This window comes from Scyliorhinus canicula, chromosome 7, assembly GCF_902713615.1.
Source record: "Scyliorhinus canicula chromosome 7, sScyCan1.1, whole genome shotgun sequence".
Classification (NCBI taxonomy): domain Eukaryota; kingdom Metazoa; phylum Chordata; class Chondrichthyes; order Carcharhiniformes; family Scyliorhinidae; genus Scyliorhinus; species Scyliorhinus canicula.
The window spans coordinates 92,963,262-92,979,970 of record NC_052152.1 but is presented as its reverse complement, the minus strand read 5'-3'; the positions used below and the strand labels follow the sequence as shown (position 1 = coordinate 92,979,970).

Genomic DNA, 16,709 nt, shown 5'->3' with positions numbered 1-16,709 from the left:
TTGTCCGCATACTGGGGGACCCACTTGGCATAGTATGAAAAAATCTGAGGCACCTCTTGAGGGCCTTGGGACAGTGAGGGAGAGGGAGTTGTAAGAGGGGGCGCATACAGTCAGAGTCGGGTCCTCGGACCCCGTTTTCCGCGACGTAGCCGAGGATGGCTAGCCTGGTAATGCGGAAAACGCATGTCTCCTTATTATAGGTGAGATTGAGTCTTTGGGCGGTCTGGAGAAATCGGTTGAGGTTGGCGTCGTGGTCCTGTTGGTCATGGCCGCAGATGGTGACATCCAAGTATGGAAAAGTGGCCCGCAGCCCGTACTGGTCCACCATTCGATCCATTGCTCGTTGGAACACCGAAACTCCGTTCGTGACGCCAAAGGGGACCTGGAGGAAATGGAAGAGGCGGCCATCGGCCTCAAACGCCATGTAGTGGCGGTCCTCCGGCGGATTGGAGCTGGTGGTATGCAGACTTCAGATCCACCCGTGGAGAACGCGGTACTGGGCGATCTGATTCACCATGTCTGCAATCCGGGGGAGGGGGTACGCATCAAGGTGCGTGAACCGGTTAATGGTCTGGCTGTAATCAACCACCATCCGGAACTTTTCCCCGGTTTTGACAACCACCACCTGAGCTTTCCAGGGGCTATTACTGGCTTCTATGACTCCTTCACGCAAAAGGCGCCGGACTTCGGATCTGATAAACACCCTGTCCTGCAGACTATACCTCCTGCTGCGAGTGGCCACTGGTTTGCAGTTGGCAGTGAGATTAGCGAAGAGTGGAGGGGGGTCGGTTTTCAGAGTTGCTAGGCTGCATATAGTGAGTGGGGGCAGGGGTCCACCAAAGCTGAGTGTTAAGCTCCTGAGATTGCACTGGAAATCCAGTCCGAGGAGGAGGGGAGGGGGGGCGCAGAGGTCTGGGAGCACATACAATTGGAAATTAGTGTAATCGGCGCCCTGCATTGTCAGAGTCGCAGTAGTGCACCCCTGTATTTGAACTGAGTGCGACCCTGAGGTGAGGGAGATTGTTTGCTGTGTCGGGAATATCGGGAGTGAAAAGCGCCTTACCAGATCCGGGTGAACGGAGCTCTCAGTGCTCTCGGAGTCAAACACGCATGGAGTCTCGTATCCGTTGATCCGGACGGACATCATGGAGCTCTTGAGGTGCTTGGACCGTGACTGGTCCAAGGCGACTGCGCTGAGTTGAGAGTAGTCGGCGGTGCTGGATCGGCCCCACGATGACTGTCCGCGAAGGTCGTAATCTTCGAGTGGCGTAGCGGGTGATGGCCAAGATGGCGGCCCCCTTTGATCGCACGTGGCGGGCGGCGAGGAAGATGGCATCCAAGATGGCCACCCCATGGAACGCACATGGCCGGCCGCGTGGGGGAGGGTGGCCAAGATGGCGGCCCCCGTGAGTTGCACATGTTGTGTGGAGGTGGAGTCGTCAGGCACGCTGCCACATTGCGGGGTCTGCAGGCCTGAGAGTTGGATGTTCGAGTTAGGGTTTGAGTTTTTTTGATTTGGCGAGGCAGACCTTAGCGAACTGTCCTTTTTTCCCGCAGCTGCTGCAGTTCGCGTTGCGGGCCGGGCATTGCTGCCGGGGATGTTGGGGCTGACCGCAAAAATGGCATGATAGTCCTCCATGATGGGCGGGTGGCCGCGCGGCGCAGGCCTCGGGCAGTCTTTGGTCGGGGGTCCACGAAGAGGTCGCGTGATCGGCCGGGAACGCAGTTAGGCTTTGGAAAGCGACCTCCAACGAGGTCGGCAGTTTTACCGTGTCGTCCAGGTCCTGGGCCCCTTTTTCAAGGAGACGCTGCTGCACATAATTTGATCGGACCCCCGCAACGTACATGTCTCGGACAGCGAGTTCCATGTGCTGAGTGGCTGTCACAGCCTGGTAGTTACAGTTGCGTGCTAGGGCTTTGCGGTCGCACAGATAGTCATCTAGCGACTCCCCAGGGCGCTGACGGCGAGTTGTGAAGATGTATCGCGCGTAGACTTCGTTCACGGGCCGCACGTACAGACGTTCGAGTATCGCGAGGGCCTCAGTATAAGAGTTAGCTTGTCAAGTTGAGTAGAATACGATGGCTCGTCCGTGCGTGGAGAAGACTTAGTTTCTGTTCATCTGTAATGGAGGAAGTTGTCGACGCGGCCAGGTAGGCCTTGAAGTCCCGAAGCCAATGCAAAAAAAATTCCTTTGCCTCTGCGGCCTGTGGATCGAGTTCCAGCCGGTCAGGTTTGAGGGCTGATTCCATAGTAGTTCTTTAAGCCGATTAAATTGATGCGATCATCAATTCACTCTGAGACACGAGTTGGAGTAATCTGTGGCTTTAATCGGCTTACAACTGAGCCTGCCTGCGACTGCACGATACTGAGGGCGGTCTCGCAGGACCGCAGCACTTATACTCCCTAAAAGGGGCGGAGCCTAGGGCGGAGCCCTGTACATGCTCCTCATCTCCCCCTGTGGGCAGAGCCACACAGTGGCTCACAGATGGGGCCCACAGGGACATCAGTAAGGTACAGTGTGAATTACCAGTCACACATTCACCACAGGACTGTTGGCGGATGAGGAGGTGTGTGAACTGGTGAGGGCTGCTATTCGGGGCTACGTGCACGTAACGACACGGGGGAGGTCACGGCTGCCACACTGTGGCAGGCACTCAAGGCGGTAGTAAGGGGAGATTTCGGGCGTATAGGGAGAAAATGAAGCAGGAGGAGAGGGCAAAACTGGTGGACAAGTTTTTTAGGGTCGGCAGGAGTTATTCGGAGGCGCCGGAGGCAGGGCTGTTGAAGGAGAGGCAGAGGCTCCAGATGGAGTTTGGGTTACTTTCTACAGTGAAGGCGGTGGGGTAACTGTGGAGAGACAGCTGTAGAGGGCCAGAGGGGCAGTGTATGAGTATGGAGGAAATGCGAGCAGGGTGTTGGCCCATCAGTTGAGAAAGCAAGAGGCAGCGAGGGAGATTGGCAGAGTAAGGGATGATAAGGGCAAGGTGGTGATGGACCCAGAGGGGGTGAATGGCGTGTTCGAGGGGTTTTATAGAAGCCTTCCCCGGCCGGGGAAGAGGGGATCAGTGGTTCCAGGATAGGTTAGAGTTTCCCAAAGTGGAGAACGGGCTGGTTCAGGGACTGGGGGTCCAAATTGGACTGAAGAAGGTGATGGATAATATGGGGATGATGCAGGCAGGAAGTCTCCGGGACAGGACCTGGGGCTACTGTTGGTGAGGGCATAACATGAAGCAAGAGAGAGGGGAGATCACCCCCCTACATTGTTGCAGGCCCCCATCTTTCCGATGTTAAAGAAGGATAAGGATCCGGAGCAAAGTGGGTCGTAAGACTCGATGGCTGCCAAGTTATTAGCGACGGTGTTGGCTCGCGAATTGAGGACTGTGTCCCGGGGGGCGATAAGTGAAAATCAAACAGGTTTGTGATGTGGAGGCAGCTGTCGGCGAATGTGAGAAGGCTACTCAATGTAATTATCATGTATCATGCCTGGGGGGGGGGGGGGGGGTGTGTGTGTGTGTGCAGGCTGAGACGCGGAGAAGGTGTTTGATTGGTGGAGTGGGCATCATTTTTGGAGGTGCTAGGTGGTTCAGGTTCGGGCAGAGGTTTGTGGATTGGGTCCGGCTGTTATATAAGGCGCCAGTCGCGAATGTGCGGATGAGCCGAGTGAGTTCAGGGTACTTCGAGCTGCATTGTGGGACGAGGTTGGGGTGCCTGCTCTCCCCGTTGTTTTTCGCCTTGGCAATAGAGCCGCTGGCAATGGTACCTCGGGGTTGGAGAGGGATTGAGCAGGGGGCGTTGAACACAGGGTCTCATTGCAAGCTGGCGATCTGTTCCTGTATCTTTCGGACCCGGTGGGCAGGATACAAATTGAATATAGGAAAAAAACGAGGAGTTACTGATTGAGGCCAGAGGGCAGGAAAGGAGACTAGGGGAGCTACCATTTAGGGAGGTGGGGCGAATTTTAAGTATTTAGCTACTCAGGTGGTGTGGAGTTGGGTGCTGTTGCATAAACTGAACCCGGCTCAGTTGGTGGAGTGGATGAGGGCGGACTTTAAGAGGTGGGATGTGCTGGCCGCTGTCCCTGACAGGGTGGGTGCAGATAATAAAAATGACGGTGCTGCCAAGGTTCCTGTTTGTATGTCAGAACCTCCCGTTCTTTGTCCCCAAGTGTTTTCTTTAGGGAAGTCAATGTGCTGGTCTCTGCACTTGTGTGGTCGACGAAGACCCCGCAGGTTAGCTGGGCTTTCTTGAAGGGGGGGGGGGGGGGGGGGGGGGGGGGGGGTGGGGGGACTGGTGCTGGCATTGCCAAATATGATGAACTATTACTGGGCGGTGAATATTGCAATGGTTAGGAAATGGGCTGTGGGGGTGGGGTCGGTGTGGAACAGACGGAGGCAGCATCATGCAGGGCTTTGTTGTTGGTGCCTTTATCGTTCCTGCCAGCCAGATACTCCGTGGGCCCAGTGGTGGTGTCGGTCATCAGGGTGTGGGGCAGTGGTGGCAGTATCTGGGGCTGGAGGATGCCCCGGTGTGGACGCCAATCTGTGATAACTATAGATTTGCACCGGTGGGGCTGGACACGAGGTTTCGGGGGTGGCGGCAGGCAAGGTGTTATTGATTTGTCGGTTGAATTGGAAGTCCAGAAAGCTACACCCTCGGTACTGTTGTGACCTGAGGGAGAGAGGGTTCATCAAAAAGCCTGCCTTGCTGATGAAAATCATACCTGTGAAACTCGAAGGTGAAAGTTATTGACAGAAAGGATCCCTGACCTACTCTACGTGAATAAAGAACAGTGTATTGGGACTGTTTAGCTATGTGGTGCTTTGTCCAAGGATTGATGCAAATGCTTGTGATTACATAAGATGTGTCTTTATTTTATCAGTTACTTAAAGCAAAATTTACATTGTTAAGCATCATTTTTCTGTCTATTCATTTTTAATTTATGTTGATTTGGATTCATGTCAAAATAAATATTGCAAGAATTTAAATCTTGTTGGTGATTTCTTCTTTGGGGGTCATTTAGAAAATGTAGTCATTGTGGTTTGCAGTTCCCCAACAGGATCATAATTATCTGCATATAGAGATGTTAATTAATTAACTAAGTGCAGCTATTAATTATTGCAATTCTTGTCAAGCATTAAGAAAATGCATCGAATGTGTTAATTATAATTTCATATTATAGTATTTTTGCTTATTATTTAGTGATTCTTTATTTTGCATCCACAAGGAATAATTATTTAAATAATTAACACGAGTATGAATAGTTATTTGATCTTCCCGTGATGTATGAATGATTCCTTATTTTGTTATGAGCACTTCTTGAAATCAGTCATTAACTATTGTGTTTAGATTAGTAGTAATGATTGCATTTGTTTTTAAAACACTTTTTAAAACTTGTCTCAAGAACAATTTTAATCACTCTGGCTGGGTTTAGAATTATCCTTAATTCTCACCTTGTATTTTTCCTTCTAATTGAATTTAATAAACGGCACATTTGATGTAGTTTAAAGAAGTGACCTTGACTTTCCTAATTTGTCAGTGCCATTGGTCCTTCACCTAACAGTGGAACAAAAATACCTCCCCACCCCCGAACATGGTCAAAACTGAAGATGTTTTTAAGATTTTAAGAGATAAACTCTTAGGGATTTATTTTGTATTTGAACTCAGCACATTGTAAGTGAAGCAAATACTCCCCTCCTGTATGATACGTTGCCAGCTGAATCCATGGTTCTGGAGTCTTGTGTATATTCCCTTTTCATTTTGAATAACGTGACAGTACTTTGAGATGTTACACAGCCAGACAGATCACAGCTGTTCTGCATCCATTAAAGCTTTTTTTCCTATTTGCCAACTGGGACATTCTAGGTCGGGATGCAATTTATCTCTCTCCAGGCAAATATTAAAACCTGTAAATTCCAGAAGCCCCAGAGAGGGCATTTGATTCCTCTTTAGTCTCTCTGTGGCTTGATTGACTCACAATAAGGTCTGAAATGTACACTGTGTGTCAGAGGAGCATGCAACCTGTTATTATAATCTCCCTTCTTCACCCATGTCCACCTCCTGCCCCCCAGGTCACACAAGCCCATTTAAAAAGCCTGACTGTCGATCTGCTCGCATGCTGTACTTGTTGCTGCTCCTGGTCTCTGAGCATGTGTGGTACTCGGTCTGATGTTGCTTTAGAACATAGAACATACAGTGCAAAAGGAGGCCATTCCACCCTATCCCCGTAACCCAATATCCCCTCCTAACCTTTTTGGTCACTAAGGGCAATTTATCATGGTCAATCCACCTAACCTGCACATCTTTGGACTGTGGGGGGAAACCGGAGCACCCGGAGGAAACCCACGCAGACACGGGGAGAATGTGCAGACTCCGCACAGACAGTGACCCAGCAGGGAATCGAACCTGGGACCCTGGCGCTGTGAAGCCACAGTGCTATCCACTTGTGCTGTTAGTAGTAAGCGTGTTCACAGATGGGTAGGATTTGATTTTCTATGCTGATCTGATGAAAGGGTTAATCCATTGAGAAATATTCAAATTCCCCTAGTTACATTTATTAAATTTTGTAATTTTAACCCATAAAACAAAAGTTCCAGTAAGAGAGAATCATAATTTCAATATAGGTCAATAGTAATTCATCCATATTCAAGACATATAAGCAAAGAAACAAACAGGGTCATTCTCTAAACAAGAACGTTAAACAGAGAAACAAGTTGTAGTTTACATGCATACCGAATCACAAAATCATAGAATTGTGAAAGTGCAAAATGAGGCAATTCAGCCAAGGGTGTCTTCACCAGCTCTCTGAATGAGTAACTCACCTCGTGTCATTTCCCTGACTTCTCCCTGTAACAAAATTGGAGAATTGTTACAGTGCAAAATAAATCAATTCAGCCCAGGATGTCTTTATCAGCTCTCCGAATGAGTAACTCAACTTGTGCCATTCTCCTACCTTCACCCCATTACTCTGAAAACTCTTCCTTTCCAGGTGACAGTCTAATTCCCTTTTGAGTGACTCACCGCTTCATCGAGTAAAATCATAAAGAAAAACCACACTGATATGATGAGATTAGAATCAATAGTGTGGAAAGAGGCCATTCAGCCCATCAAGTCTGCACTGAACCTCCGAAAGAGCATCCCACCGTGTCCGACGCACTGATCCTGTAATCCTGTAATCCCCACCTAACCTTTGGACACCAAGGGACAATTTAGCATGGTCAACCCACCTAACCTCTACATCTTTGGATTGTGGGAGGACCAGAGCACCCGGAGGAAACCCACACAGACACGGGGAGAAAGTGCAAACTACACACAGACAATCCCCCAAGGCCAGATTTGATCCCAGGTCCCTGGAGCTGTGAGGCAGCAGTGCTAACCACTGTGCCACCATGTCGAATGTTTAGAGTATCAGAGTGTTTACATTTTCAATGTGCAGGATTAATCAGTCCGGAGCAATGAATACAGTTCCCTGTCTGTACACAATTCCAAGGGAGTTGCACCGTACCACAGTAAGGGGCTGGAAAAGGAAGTTAAGAAGTAACTGAGGGGAAAGAACTAAAACACTAAGCAAAAAATAAATAAAAGTCAAGTCATCTTTTACACAAGGCCTTGCTTTAACACTTTATTTCTTCTAAAAAGATATCCCATCATCCTAAAATTTCCATCTTTTTCAATTCTCCTTCCAGTAGGTTGGGTGAAGAAGCAGATCACATGGTCTTAATTCCTATATTGCTTTGCTGTTTTAGAAAGTGTGTTGAAAATCTTAATAATCTTGAGAATTAATTAATGCTTCCATATTATAGTCCATGGAATGTAATGGAAATGTTCTTATTTTATGTCAGGAGTTTATTTTAAAACATCCAGACAATCCACTCAAGTACCAAACTGTTGGATCTAAACCTGGACAGACAGAAATACTTACTTTCCAGATGCTCATGTCCGGAATTTTCACTATCAATTTACAGGACAATCGGGACTTCCGGTTGCGGCTATCCGGAGCTAAGCCGCACGTTCTGCAGCTCCCGCTACTTAAGGACTTTTGGGCCTATTTGAGGGCCCCAAACGGCGCTGTTCCGACAAATCCCGGTGGGGGACGGTGTATGGAGGACCATTCCCCGCAATTTATGGTGCTCACCCGGAGTGGGGCAAAGGAAAAAGCTGCAAGAAGGACAAAATGGCGGCCGGCGGAACACCCGAGGACTGGTGGAAGTGGGCGCAGGAGCAGCAAGCGTCTCTTCTTCGCTGTTTTGCGGAGCTGAAGGCTGAATTGCTGGACTCCCTGAATGCGACTACCAACAGGCTGCTTGAGACCCAGGCGGCCCAGGAGGTGTCCATTCGGGAATTGCAGCAGCAGGCCGCTGAGTGGGAGGAGGAGGCCGTGGTCCTCGTGGGGAAAGTGGAGTTTCTTTTTAAAATAATTTTTATTGAAGAGATTTTTTACATGAAAATACTTACCCCCCCTAACCATAGACTAATACACAATATTCCCTCTTAACAGATATCCCCCCCCGCCCGACCCCCTGCGCGCGCTGTCCCTCCCCCCCTCCCCCCCCCCCCAAAAACAAACAAAGCAACAATTAACATTAAATATGAACTGCGTACAAATTTGTCCGCATTACAACCTTAAGTAACCCACCATCCCCGTTGTTGCCACCCCCCCCCCTCCCCCCCCCCCCCCCCCTCCCCCCCCCCCCCCCCCCGGGTTGCTGCTGCTGGGACCTCTGCTCCCTATCTTTGAGCCAAAAAGTCGAGGAAAGGCTGCCACCGCCTGAAGAACCCTTGTACCGACCCTCTCAGGGCGAATTTGACCCTTTCCAACTGGATAAAGCTTGCCATGTCATTAATCCAAGTTTCCACGCTTGGAGGCCTCGCGTCCTTCCACTGTATCAGTATCCTTCTTCGTGCAACTAGGGACGCAAAGGCCAGTATTCTGGCCTCTCTCGCCTCCTGTACCCCCGGCTCCACCCCAACCCCAAAGATCGCTAGTCCCCATCCTGGTTTGACCCTGGATCCCACCACCCTCGACACCGTCCTTGCCACCCCCTTCCAGAACTCCTCCAGTGCCGGACATGCCCAAAACATATGGACATGGTTCGCTGGATTTCCCGAACACCTGACACATCTGTCCTCACCCCCAAAGAACCGACTCATCCTTGTCCCCGTCATATGGGCTCTATGTAGCACCTTAAATTGAATGAGGCTAAGCCTTGCACACGAGGAGGAAGAATTAACCCTCTCCAGGGCATCAGGCCATGTCCCATCCTCTATCTGCTCTCCCAGCTCCCCCTCCCACTTGGCTTTCAACTCCTCTACTGATGCCTCCTCAGCCTCCTGCATTACTTTGTATATGTCCGATATCCTCCCCCCTCCGACCCAGACCCCCGAGAGCACCCTATCGCTCGCCCCCCTGCTGGGGAGCAAGGGGAACCCTTCCACCTGGCGGCTAGCAAATGCCTTCACCTGCAAATGTCGAAACACGTTGGAAAGTGGAGTTTCACGAGGCACTTCACAAAAAGTGGCAAGACCGCTTGGAGGAGCTGGATGTTCACATGAGGCAAAAGAATTTGAGGATCCTGGGCCTGGCGGAGGGGCTGGAGGGATCGGATCTTCCATCGTATGGGCAGCAGGGTAGCATGGTGGTTAGCATAAATGCTTCACAGCTCCAGGGTCCCAGGTTCGATTCCCGGCTGGGTCACTGTCTGTGTGGAGTCTGCACGTCCTCCCCCTGAGTGCGTGGGTTTCCTCCGGGTGCTCCGGTTTCCTCCCACAGTCCAAAGATGTGCGGGTTAGGTGGATTGGCCATGCTAAATTGCCCGTAGTGTCCTAATAAAAGTAAGGTTAAGGGGGGGGGGGGGTTGTTGGGTTACGGGTATAGGGTGGATACGTAGGTTTGAGTAGGGTGATCATGGCTTGGCACAACATTGAGGGCCAAAGGGCCTGTTCTGTGCTGTACTGTTCTAGATATTCTAGTATGTGAACTTACAGGACAATCAATCGCTACCTGACTTTCTTCTGGGTGAATATCCTCAAGCAATTTCCAAGACCTGTCAACACGGGGCGATGCTGATCAGAACCTTGATTTGATTTACTCTTGATATGCTGAAACATGGGCTATGATTTTTGGAGTACTGTCTCCTGTACATAGAACTTTACAGCTTAAGTTATCTTAACAAAAGGCTGAAGTGTTGGGTAGTGTAGACTTGAGAGATGAACAGACACTTCCAACACTGATGAAGGTTCAACTCAATTTTATTAACTAACTTCTAACTAACTAACACACGATGACTGTGGGTCCAAATGATGCTAACTTAAACTAGAGACCTAAGCCTTGTCCGAACCAGTTGATTCTCTCAGCACGTGGTGTAAGTCTGTGCTGGGCTGGGCTGGATGAGTTCTTGTTACACTCAGAGGCAGCACCCAGAATGAGCGGGAACCGTGGTGCCCTCTGCCTTTATAGTGTGTGTATTCTAACTGGTGATTGGCTGCAGTGTTTGTACATGTTGATTGGTCCCTGTGTGTGTCGATCAGTGTGTGTCTGCACCATGATATACTGGTGTATATTATGACACCCCCGTTTTATAAAAAAATGTTGATATTGGCATGTGATAATAAATAGTGTGGGTGTGTGGAGAATGTGTGAGGTGCAAAGACATATGTACAAAGCTATATACAGGGAACAAGACTATTTACAGAGGAAGGTGCCTGGTGCAGATGGCTACCATGAACTGGAACAACCAACGAATCTATTTACAAATCACTGGAGAACGAATGCAACAAGGAAGGATATATATTTAAAAAAACATTTCAGAAAGTCCACATGTGTCAGAGTTCATAAGTTCAGTCTCTGAGGTGGGCGATGAACTCTGGTTGACCGCCTCAAGGGTGGGGCAATGGCTGGCGCCTCAGGAGCCGGGAGTGCTGCAGCACAGTCAGGGGCAGGCAGAATGACCGGAAGTGCCACACAGTCCATGGCAGGATCAGTAGAAGAGCTGGTCGGAGGATCCCGTGACGACCCTGGAACCAGGCGAAGAGCACGCCTGTTGTGGCGCCGAATTGATCCATCCGGTAAGCGGACCAGGAAGGAGCGGGGGGCCACCTGCCTTAGAACGACAGCAGGCGCAGACCAGCCACCATCTGGGAGGTGGATGCGAACCTTGTCGCATGGATGGATGTCGGGAAGGTCAGCAGCCCGTGAGTCGTAGGAAGTTTTCTGCTGCAGTTGAGACATGTGCATGCGGTGGAGCACGGGGACATAATCGAGGTTGGGAGCGGGAATTGATGGCACCGTCGTTCTGAGGGTGCGGTTCATTAGCAGCTGAGCAGGCGACAGGCCGGTGGAGAACGGGGCGGAGCGATAGGCTAGCAGAGCAAGATGGAAATATGAGCCAGCGTCGGCTTAACGATGTGGACCCCCTTTCCGCTTTACCATTTTATTGTGGGTATAGGGGACTGGACGTAACGTGCTCGTAGTTGTAGTGCCGGGCGAAGCCAGCCCATTCCTGGCTCGCGAAACAGGGGCCATTGTCTGACATGACCATCAGCGGAATGCCATGTCGGGCAAATGTCTCCTTACACACCCTGATCACAGCCGAGGATGTGAGATCGTGCAGCCTGATGACCTCCAGGTAACTGGAGAAGTAGTCGATGATGATGATGACGTAGTCCCTGCCCAATGCATGGAACGAGTCGATGCCCACTTTGGTCCAAGGCGATGTGACGAGCTCATGGGGCATCAGGGTCTCCCGTGGTTGGGTGGGCTGAAAACGCTGGCAGGTAGAGCAGTTGAGCACCACATTGGCGATGTCATCATTGATGCCCGGCCAGTAGACGGCTTCTCTGGCCCTGCGGCGGCACTTCTCGATTCCTAAATGGCCTTCATGGAGTTGCTCCAACACTAGCTGGCGCATGCTTTGTGGAATGACGATGCGATCCAATTTCAGGAGCACCCCGTCGACAACTGGCAGGTCATCGCGGACGTTGTAAAATTGCGGGCATTGGCCCTTGAGCCACCCGTCTGACATCAGACTCATCACCCGCTGCAGAAGTGGATCAGCCGCTGTCTCGCGGCAAATTTGCATCAGTCGTGCTGAACTTGAGCATCTATTTGACAGACGAAGCCGTCGTGGTCACACGGAGTTGTGATCGACCTTGAGAGGGCATCGGCAATGGCAAGGTCCTTGTCAGGGGTATAGACCAGTTGAAAATCGTACCTGCGCAGCTTGAGTAGGATACGCTGGAGGCGAGGCGTCATGTCATTCAAGTCCTTTTTGATAATATTTACAAGCGGGCGGTGGTCGGTTTCAACTGTGAACTGCGGAAGAACATAGACATAGTCGTGGAATTTCACGACTCCTGTGAGAAGGCCGAGACACCGAGACACTCTTTCTCAATTTGCGCATAGCGCTGCTCTGTGGGGGTCATCGCCTGCGACGCATATGCAACGGGGGCCCATGACGAGGCCTCGTCTCGTTGCAGGAGCACGGCACCAATCTCTGACTGACAGGCATCAGTCGAGATTTTGGTCTCTTTGGTCAGGTCGAAAAGGCCAACACTGGGGCCGTGGAAAGCTTGGCCTTCAGCTCCCGCCATTCACGCTCGTGAGCAGGGAGCCATCGGAAATCTATGGTTTCGCGAATCAGGTCTCTGAGGGCCGTGGTGTATGAGGCAAGATTCGGGATGAACTTCCCGAGGAAAGTCACCATACCCAGGAACCGGAGGACCGCTTTCTTGTCCTCGGGCATCTTCATGGATGTGATTGCTGCAATCTTGTCCTCGTCCGGATGCACCCCCTGGTGGGAGATGTGATCCCCCAGAAACTTGATACTTGACTGGCCGAAGGAGCATTTGGCCCTATTGAGGCAGAGGCCGTGTTCGTGGATGCGCCTGAAAACACGCTTAAGGCGGGCAATGTGTTCCTGCGGGGTGGTTGACCAGATAATAATGTCGTCGACGTATACTCGGACGCCGTCGATCCCCTCCATCATCTGGAAAACTTCGGACGCAGAGATGATGCCGACTGGCATCCAGCAGAACCTGCCAAAGGATGTGTTGAACGTACATAGCTTCCTGCTTGACTCATCTAGTTGGATCTGCCAGAAAACCCTTCGAGACATCCAGTTTTGAGAAGAGTTTGGCGAGGGCCATCTCGGACGTGAGCTCCTCACGTTTCGGAATCGGGTAGTGCTCCTGCATGATATTCTGATTTAAATCTTCAGGATCAACACAGATCCGCAGCTCACCGGACGGCTTCTTGACACAGACCATGGAGCTTACCCAGTCTGTGGGTTCCGTGACCCTAGAGATGACTCCTTGGTCCTGGACGTCTTGGAGCTGTTGCTTGAGGCGGTCCTTAAGGGGCACTGGGACTCTGCGAGTTGCGTGAACAACAGGCGTAGCGTTGGGCTTGAGTAAGATTTTGTACGGGAGCGTGCCCATGCCTTCGAAGACATCATGGTATTGCTGGATGATGGAGTCGAGTTTTGCCCTGAAGTCTGTGTCAGAGGATGCAGACACATCGCTTGAAGAGAGAGAGTGTACTCTCTGCACTAAGTGGAGCAGCTTGCATGCCTGCGCACCAAGCAAGGAGGCTTTTGAGGCAGCAACAATCTCGAACGGGAGAATGACTGTGTGAGCACGATGTGTCACCTCAAGGCGGCAGGAGCCACTGGCGGCGATGGCATTGCCATTGTAGTCCAGCAATTTACAGGCAGATGGCAGGACAGCAGGCTGTACGCAGAGCTTGCGCAAATCAGACGACGCGATGAGATTGGCAGAAGCGCCAGTGTCCAGGCGGAACCTGACAGGGGACCGGTTAACCATAAGGGTGGCACACCACTCATCATCCTGGCCGACGCTGTGGACGTGGACGGGTTCAGTGCCACGCTTGGGGGACATCCTGTTCGTGGTAACGATGCCGATTTGGAACGGGACCTGTGGGTCATCGCAGGCACAGTCGGAATCAAGGTGTAGAGTAGATTCATTGATGGCAGGCTGGATAGCCCTGATGTCTCTGTGGGGCTGGGTGGACCTCCTAAAAACAGCAGGCAGGGAAGATCTGCACATATCAGCGTAGTGGCCTCGTTTGCCACACTGCAGGCAGCGTCGGGACTTCGCGGGACATTGCCGCTTTAAGTGGGCGGAGCTGCAGTTGCCGCACGCCGGAGCGTCGGGACGTTCGTCGTGCCACCGTGCATGCGGGGGCAATCCAGCGTAGCGCGAAGCGGTCCGTGACATCAGTACGGTCGCTGCGTGTAAGCGCGGGACTCCGCGAAAAGCGCGCGAAATGGCCGCCATTGTTCAGATCCAGAGCCAGAAAAGATTTAATCGTTTGGACCCATTCTGCCTCGTAAGGGGTTTGCCGCGCCGTTTCAGCAGCCTGGATGCATGAGTAGCGCGTGGAAGCATGTTCATGAAGTACACAGGTCTCAATAGCCGTGGAGAGAGTGAGCTGCTTTACTTTCAGTAGCTGCTGGCGCAGGGGCTCAGATTGAACACCAAAAACAATCTGGTCACAGAGCATGGAGGCAGAGGTGGACCCGTAGTTGCAGGACTGCGCAAGGACGCGGAGGTGGGTATCAAAGGACTGGAAAGGCTCGTCCTTACCCTGAATTCGCTGCTGAAACATGTATCTCTCGAAGCTCTCGTTGACCTCAACCGCGCAGTGGCTGTCAAACTTTAGAATTACGGTCTTGAACTTCGATTTGTCCTTCCCCTCAGCGAAGGTGAGCGAGTTGAAAATGTTCAGAGCGTGGTCCCTGGCTGTGAAGAGGAAGAGAGCAATCTTCCGTGCGTCCGAGGCAGCTTCCAGATCCCTGGCTTCGAGGTACAGCTGGAAGCGCTGTTTGAAAAGTTTCCAGTTCGAGCCCAGATTCCCAGCAATGCGGAGAGGCGGCGACGGGCGAACGGAGTCCATTCTGTAGGATGGCGTGCGACTGGTGGAAGGCAGATCACTGAAAGGTAGGTCTCAGAAGTGCGAGCATTCCTCAACTCCTGGTATCATGATGTGTTGGCTAGTGTAGACTTGAGAGATGAACAGACACTTCCAACACTGATGCAGGTTCAACTCAATTTTATTAACTAACTTCTAACTAACTAACACACAATGAATGTGGGTCTAAATGATGCAAACTTAAACTAGAGACCTAAGCCTTGTCCGAACCAGTTGATTCTCTCAGCACGTGGTGTGAGTCTGTGCTGGGCTGGATGAGTTCTTGTTACACTGAGAGGCAGCACCCGGAATGAACGGGAACCGCGGTGCCCTCTGCCTTTATAGTGTGTGTATTCTAACTGGTGATTGGCTGCGGTTTTGTACATTGGTCCCTGTGTGTGTCCATCAGTGTGTGTCTGCACCATGATATACTGGTGTATATTATGACAGCGGCAACAGAGAATCCATGGGTGGTCCAGGACAGCAGAATCAGCACGGACCCCTCACCGATTCCGGGTCCGGTGAGGGGCGAGCACCGGCGCAGCGTGAAACACCCGCGGATGGCGCGTGAAACGGCCGGAGAATGGTTGTGTCCCAAGCAGCGCATGTGCTGGGCTTGCGGCCGGCTCCACTCGCACCAGAAATGATAGAACATAGAACATAGAACATAGAACAGTACAGCACAGAACAGGCCCTTCGGCCCTCAATGTTGTGCCGAGCCATGATCACCCTACTCAAACCCACGTATCTACCCTATACCCGTAACCCAACAACCCCCCCCCCTTAACCTTACTTTTTATTAGGACACTACGGGCAATTTAGCATGGCCAATCCACCTAACCCGCACATCTTTGGACTGTGGGAGGAAACCGGAGCACCCGGAGGAAACCCACGCACACAGGGGGAGGACGTGCAGACTCCACACAGACAGTGACCCAGCCGGGAATCGAACCTGGGACCCTGGAGCTGTGAAGCATTTATGCTAACCACCATGCTACCCTGCTGCCCCAAAGGGTACCCTGATGGCGCCGGCCATGCTCGAACCCTAACCCGCCCCCCCCGACCCCACAGCCCACCCCCTGTTCACCCCCCACCACTCCTCCCAGCCCTAGCAGAAGCCCATGGCCAGCGGCATGGATTCCGGATGGGTGGTGGCACTGGACACTATCCGCAGCCAGCACGCCGAGTTCCCGACAACAGAGACCACATGTGGTCTGCGCTGTCGGGAACTCGGCCCATCAAGGGTGGAGCATCGTGGGTGGGCCAGCCGATGACGTGTCAACGGCCTTTCAACTGCACGTGGCCCGATGACAGCGGTTTGGAGAGGCGGAGCATCGCAAACCGGCCTCAAATCAGCGCCTGCCCCGGATTCGGCGGCAGAATACATTCTCCACCCAATTGCTGATCCCGATTTCGGTGTTAGGCTACGGAGAATCCCGAGAAGCAATATTCCGACAATACATTCGTGGTAGGGAGCCTTGTCTGCTGGGAGCGTGTGTTAGATGTTCAGGCAATTTTTGAATTCATTGTTGGGAAATTGTCTGCAGCAAATACCAAAATTTCCAAAATGCCCTTTCAACAAGCAAAAAGCGTCAGTCACAAAATTGGCCTTATTACATACAAAACATATGAACAAGGAGTAGCCATTCAGCCATTCAGCCCCTCGAACCTGTTCCACCATTTAATAAGATCATGGCTGACTAGACAGTAACCTTAAATCTGTATCCCACCTACCCCCCGATGACCTATCAACCCCTTTGCTTGCAAAGAATCTATCCACTTCTG

At 51.5% G+C, this 16,709-nt stretch overlaps 1 long non-coding RNA gene across 1 annotated transcript in view; it reads right to left on the bottom strand.

The window, feature by feature from the left end:
- LOC119968625 overlaps positions 1-16,709 on the bottom strand; it is a 91,706-nt gene that overhangs the window by 23,056 nt on the left and 51,941 nt on the right. Inside the window, exon 2 of the long non-coding RNA XR_005461155.1 lies at positions 6,820-6,844. This is a non-coding gene — a long non-coding RNA (uncharacterized LOC119968625). The remainder of the gene's footprint in view (positions 1-6,819; positions 6,845-16,709) is intronic.